Raw genomic sequence first — 6,000 nt, 5'->3', positions numbered from 1 at the left:
TCCGGCATGTTCCCTCCATGGAGAAGACGATCGAACAATGGCAGAAGAAAGGGTGAAGGGCTGAAGGAAAATGGAGGAGGGAGAGGAAGAGCGTGCGACAGCAGTTCCAAATCGAGAGGGAAAGGCGAAGAGTCAGTGGACGGTTGCGAGTTTGCCACGGTTCATGAAGAGGCGCCCCGGCCTACACGTCCGTTCGGAAATACTCCTACTACTCGTCGTCGTCTCACTGATATGTTGGAACGGGACCACATGTCAACGAAACATGGTGTGTAATTTCTCGTGCAAAATGCGATCTGGCCGCGTTGGCCCGAGGTGCCGCATTAGTTATCGACCTTTATTTTTTTAATGGCATGCCGATCAGTTTTGAAGCACGACTAACTAGTACTGTACGTAGAGAAAATATAAACTACTCTACCACTATCCCACCTCCAGTACTAGTAGTATAAAAAAGATATATAGGCTGGAGCTTCAGCGCTTTCTTGCTAAGGGCTGCCCACTTGCTTCTCACACTACCACCCTCTCTCTAGATCTAAAAAAGAGGGCCCCTCTCTCCCTCCTCACCGGTGGTCACAGATCCGCCGGGGAAGAAAAGGACGTGCATCGTTGATGCACTCGTCATCGGCGAGCGAGGTCACGCACTGACGACAAGGCCGTCCTCTCAGACCTAGCGCCCGCGCGGGATGGCCTCCCTTCCCCAAGCTCGCTGTCGTAGTGTGTGCGGAGGACGATGACCACGAGCGAAGCCACTTCCCGCCGACCCTCAGGTATGCTACCTCTTTTCGAGCCATAACCTTGTTCTATTGCCCCATCTACTACATCGCTGCATGTGGATCTTTTTCCACTCCACCATCTTTCCAATTTGCTATCCTCTACTCTGCTGGCCACGCAGACGAAAACCATAATTTGCACTATTAAAGGAAACCCTACTTCATGCAGACTAATCCATGTCTGGGTTGAATAAGGAAAGGAAGGGAGACTGTATTGTCCAAGAGAGTAGGCATCGAACCCGCATCTAGGTTGAAAAGGGGGAAATCAGTAGTTAAGGAACGAGTCTCGTGTCTCTTGGTTGAAGAAGGGTAGAAAGGCATGACAACGCAATAGAGAATGACCAGGTCGATCGATTTGTTGTCCTCGCATAGGAAAAAGGTGGCTAAAGAGAACAAAAATGGGACGTAATCCACATATGTTGCCTGGATATTTGTTGCTCTGGGAAACCATACCTCCCTCACCACTCTGCGTCCGTGGAGGTACATCGTACTGGTGCGCCCACTGTCCAAATGGGCCTCCCATGCTCTTATTGCCACTTTTTTGCTGTTAGTATAACGCCAGCAGTGAAGTCAAGCAATGCTACTGCTAAAGTGATGCCACATTTAACTAATGCCGCTCTCACTCTAATGCCACCCATAAATTTAAGCAATGCCATTTAATGTCAATGGATTATTTCAGGGTTAGCTGTTGATTGTGGATGTATTAAAGATTTTTCAGCTAAGGCATTCTAATGTTGTTGCACAGCCAGTATACCAACGATGAAACTTGTTACTACCTTCAGATTTTTAAACTGTTAATGTTTATAGATTACATACCTCACTTTCATGAGATAAGTTAATTTTTTTGTACAGTGTCACCAAAATGCCAAGGCGCTGATGTCATTTTATTTTGGTTAAACTGCACAGACAATTATGAAGACAAGAGGAAAGGTCAAGAGTGGGCACCTCCTCCTCCGGCCGTTCTCTTGAGGAGGTCTGTATGTTTGTCTCTAATGCCTGTCGACTACATACCTGACATCATGATGTAATGTTAAGTCATTTCCTTTTGTAAAGTGTCACTGAATTGCAAGGCGGTGATGGCATTTTATTTTAGTAGAACTGCACAAAATTTGCTTAAAAGAAGAGGAAAGGTCAGGAATGACTCACTTTTCCAGAAAAAACTATGTATGCCTTCCTGACATCAGCCGCTGTTGCTTTATTTATTCCTTCAAGCAGGTGGTTAGAAACAGTCTTGCTACCTTTTCCCATTAAGAAATTGGAATGCTTATATTTGTGAGTCTATGCTTCAACTAGTGCCACTTTTAGAGTAATCACACTTTCAACATCTATGCAAACATGGATGCTCGATTTTAGTGGAACTACACAAAAAGTCCAACTGGTTCAACATTAGGAGCATGTTTTTTTCCAAACATTTATATCCAATTGGTGGCACTATGAGCTGTTCATTACGAAGGTACATGGTTTGCTACTATCTTGCTACTCTTTTTGTACTGTCATTAGATAGTAATACTAGTGGTTTGCATGTGAATTTATTGGCAGGGTGGACCTACATTGGAGGTGCAGGACAGGATTCAATGATTGGATGCTCAATTTCGGTTGTATCGATTTCACCTCTTCCATCACTGCGAACATGGATATCCTTGGTCTGATGAAGAATAGGCGCTATATTTCTACTCTGAACCAGCAAATCAATTCAGTATGAAATTGTCCAGGGCAAAACATAATTGTATCAGATTGTCCAGTGCAGAACATGACAGATGCTAAGCGGAAGAGACATGTTTAAACCGAAAATACAAGGTGTGGTATATGTTTACTAGCTGCTTGATATTTGTGCAGACAGAGATGTCTGCCCGTTGCTATTTGGCAAACAAAGAAAGTGCCCGCAATTTTGGTTGAACTACACAAGAGAATAGTATAGTCACTGCATGCAGTGGCATTTGAAAATAGACACAGAAAGATTGGATAGTCACTTCATGGACTGTAGAAAAGTAGTACTGTACTATTTATTGGCCAACACTAGGTGCTTCATTGCTTTGGTCTGATTATACAATGAGCATCATTTTGCCTAAGTTAAAGTTTGTATTCCGAAAATAGTCTCGCCGTGTGATCGGGAAAAGACCAAATCATATTGCAGTGGATGTTCCTCCATCATGTGTGGTTCATTCTCATGGTTCTAGCTGTTGGTGAAACCACTTACGTTTGCAAGAGGAATTGTAGACTTCATAAACAAATTTGTCTTTCAGTTTGTACTGAATGTTGGCCAAGAGAAGCATCCATGTTAGTAGGAAGAACATATGTTTTTTCTAGATCTTTGCTTTTGGAGCTACATATTTGTATATGATCTGCGAATCATTGAGATGCATTAACATGTTGATCTTATGTATGGGAATCGTACTAGTTAGTTTTAGTTGCGACGCAAGATCCGAAGTGGCTGATCTTTGCTTTTGGAGCTACATATTTGTATATGATATGTGAATCATTGAGATGCATTAACAGTTACTTATTTCTATTCGCTCAGTGTTTACAAGTTACTGATTGATCACTAGCTAGCCTACAAATGCGCTCTTGGCAGTTTTATTTACGACGCAAGATGCGAAGTGGCAGTTTTTTGAATAAAAATGCCTACCTCTAAAGAAACTGACAGGCTACACTATCGATCCTACACGGATAAAAATGCCTACCTCTGAAGAAACTGACAAGCTACACTATCGATCCTACACGGATAAATAGCGGATCACGCACGTACTACCTCCTTTCCCGTTTGCAGGGCTCAATTCAAGAAATGACCTACTCGATCCTACATGAATAAATAGCGGACCATGCACGTACTAGTACCTCCTTTCCAGTTTGCAGGGCTTAATTCAAACCTCTCACCAACCAAGGTACTCCCTCCGTCCGGGATTTATTAGTCCCGTGAGCAAAGCAGCAAGACCAAGGCATGGCAATAATTAACGGCATGCAGAAGTTTAAGCCTAATTAATTCCATCGATTTAAGTGGCTGCATGCGTGCCCTCGACTGCGACTCGTTGCATGCTGCTTCGGTACTGCCTGCGAGCGATTCTGAGTGCCTGCATGCAGTCAGCCATAATTAAGGCAGCTAACTGATGCGAAAAAGATACGCTTTAAATCCGTGGAATCATTATTGACAAGGAGGGAGATGATTCGAGTGCACTCGTTTGACCGCCATGCCGGCGTGCGACCCAGACGGGACGGGACGACACAATCATAATTTTAGTTTCTCTAGTTTTCCACGGCAAGCTGGCGCGCTAAGCCATTATGCATTGAATTCCGATGACCGTTGCGCTACCTTCCGCCTATAAGTACTGTTTCCCGGCCTTCTCAGGTGCCACCATGACCCAACTCGCCATATCCTCATAAGCCCCTGTTGTGAACGTAGCAGAAAACAAAAATTTTCCTACGGTTTCACCAAGATCCATCTAGGAGTTCATCTAGCAATGAGTGATTAGATGTATCTACGTACCTTGTAGATCGCGAGCGGAAGCGTTCAAAGAACGGGGATGAGGTAGTCGAACACGATGTGATCCAAATCACCGGAGATCCTAGCACCGAACGGACGGCACCTCCGCGTTCAACACACGTACGGTCAGCGTAACGTCTCCTTCTTCTTGATCCAGCAAGAGGGAAGGAGAGGTTGAGGAAGATGGCTCCAGCAGCAGCACGACGGCGTGGTGATGGTGAAGCTGCAGTACTCCGTCAGGGCTTCGCCAAGCACTATGGAGGAGGAGGAGGAGGTGTTGGAGAGGGAGAAGGAGGCAACCAAAGGCATGGATGAAGAGCCCTCCTTCCCCCACTATATATAGGAGGGCCAAGGGGGGGGCTCCGGCCCTAGGAGATCCAATCTCCTAGGGGGGTGCGGCCAAGGGGGAGGAATCCTTCCTCCCCAAGGCACCTAGGAGGTGCCTTCCCCTCCTAGGACTCTTCCTCCTTGAAACCCTAGGCGCATGGGCCTCTTGGGGCAGGTGCCCTTGGCCCATGTAGGCCAAGGCGCACCCCCTACAGCCCATGTGGCCCCCCGGGACAGGTGGCCCCACCCGGTGGACCCCTGGGACCCTTCCGGTGGTCCCGGTACAATACCGATGACCCCGAAACTTGTCCCGATGGCCGAAACAGGACTTCCCATATATAAATCTTTACCTCCGGACCATTCCGGAACTCCTCGTGACGTCCGGGATCTCATCCGGGACTCCGAACAACATTCGGGTTACTGCATATACATATCCCTACAACCCTAGCGTCACCGAACCTTAAGTGTGTAGACCCTACGGGTTCGGGAGACATGTAGACATGACCGAGATCGCTCTCCGGTCAATAACCAACAGCGGGATCTGGATACCCATGTTGGCTCCCACATGCTCCTCGATGATCTCATCGGATGAACCACGATGTCGAGGATTCAAGCAACCCCGTATACAATTCCCTTTGTCAATCGGTATGTTACTTGCCCGAGATTCGATCGTCGGTATCCCAATACCTCGTTCAATCTCGTTACCGGCAAGTCACTTTACTCGTACCGTAATGCATGATCCCGTGACCAGACACTTGGTCACTTTGAGCTCATTATGATGATGCATTACCGAGTGGGCCCAGTGATACCTCTCCGTCATACGGAGTGACAAATCCTAGTCTTGATCCATGTCAACCCAACAGACACTTTCGGAGATACCCGTAGTATACCTTTATAGTCACCCAGTTACGTTGTGACGTTTGGCACACCCAAAGCACTCCTACGGTATCCGGGAGTTACACGATCTCATGGTCTAAGGAAAAGATACTTTGACATTGGAAAAACTCTAGCAAACGAACTATACGATCTTGTGCTATGTTTAGGATTGGGTCTTGTCCATCACATCATTCTCCCAATGATGTGATCTCGTTATCAATGACATCCAATGTCCATAGTCAGGAAACCATGACTATCTGTTGATCAACGGGCTAGTCAACTAGAGGCTTACTAGGGACATGTTGGTGTCTGTTATTCACACATGTATTACGATTTCCGGATAACACAATTATAGCATGAATAAAGACAATTATCATGAACAAGGAAATATAATAATAATAATGCTTTTATTATTGCCTCTAGGGCATATTTCCAACAGTCCCCACCGGCCCGACGTCGCTCGCTCGGCCCCCGACCTCCCACCGTAACCGGGAACTCCCCGAAATTTTCCTCCCCCTCGCTTCTACCACGGTTTTTTTCGTCATGGATGGC

Source organism: Triticum urartu, chromosome 5A, assembly GCF_056163025.1.
Source record: "Triticum urartu cultivar PI428250 chromosome 5A, HENAU_Tu73, whole genome shotgun sequence".
Lineage (NCBI taxonomy): Eukaryota > Viridiplantae > Streptophyta > Magnoliopsida > Poales > Poaceae > Triticum > Triticum urartu.
The sequence above is the reverse complement of the archived record's forward strand: the minus strand, read 5'-3'. Positions refer to the sequence as shown.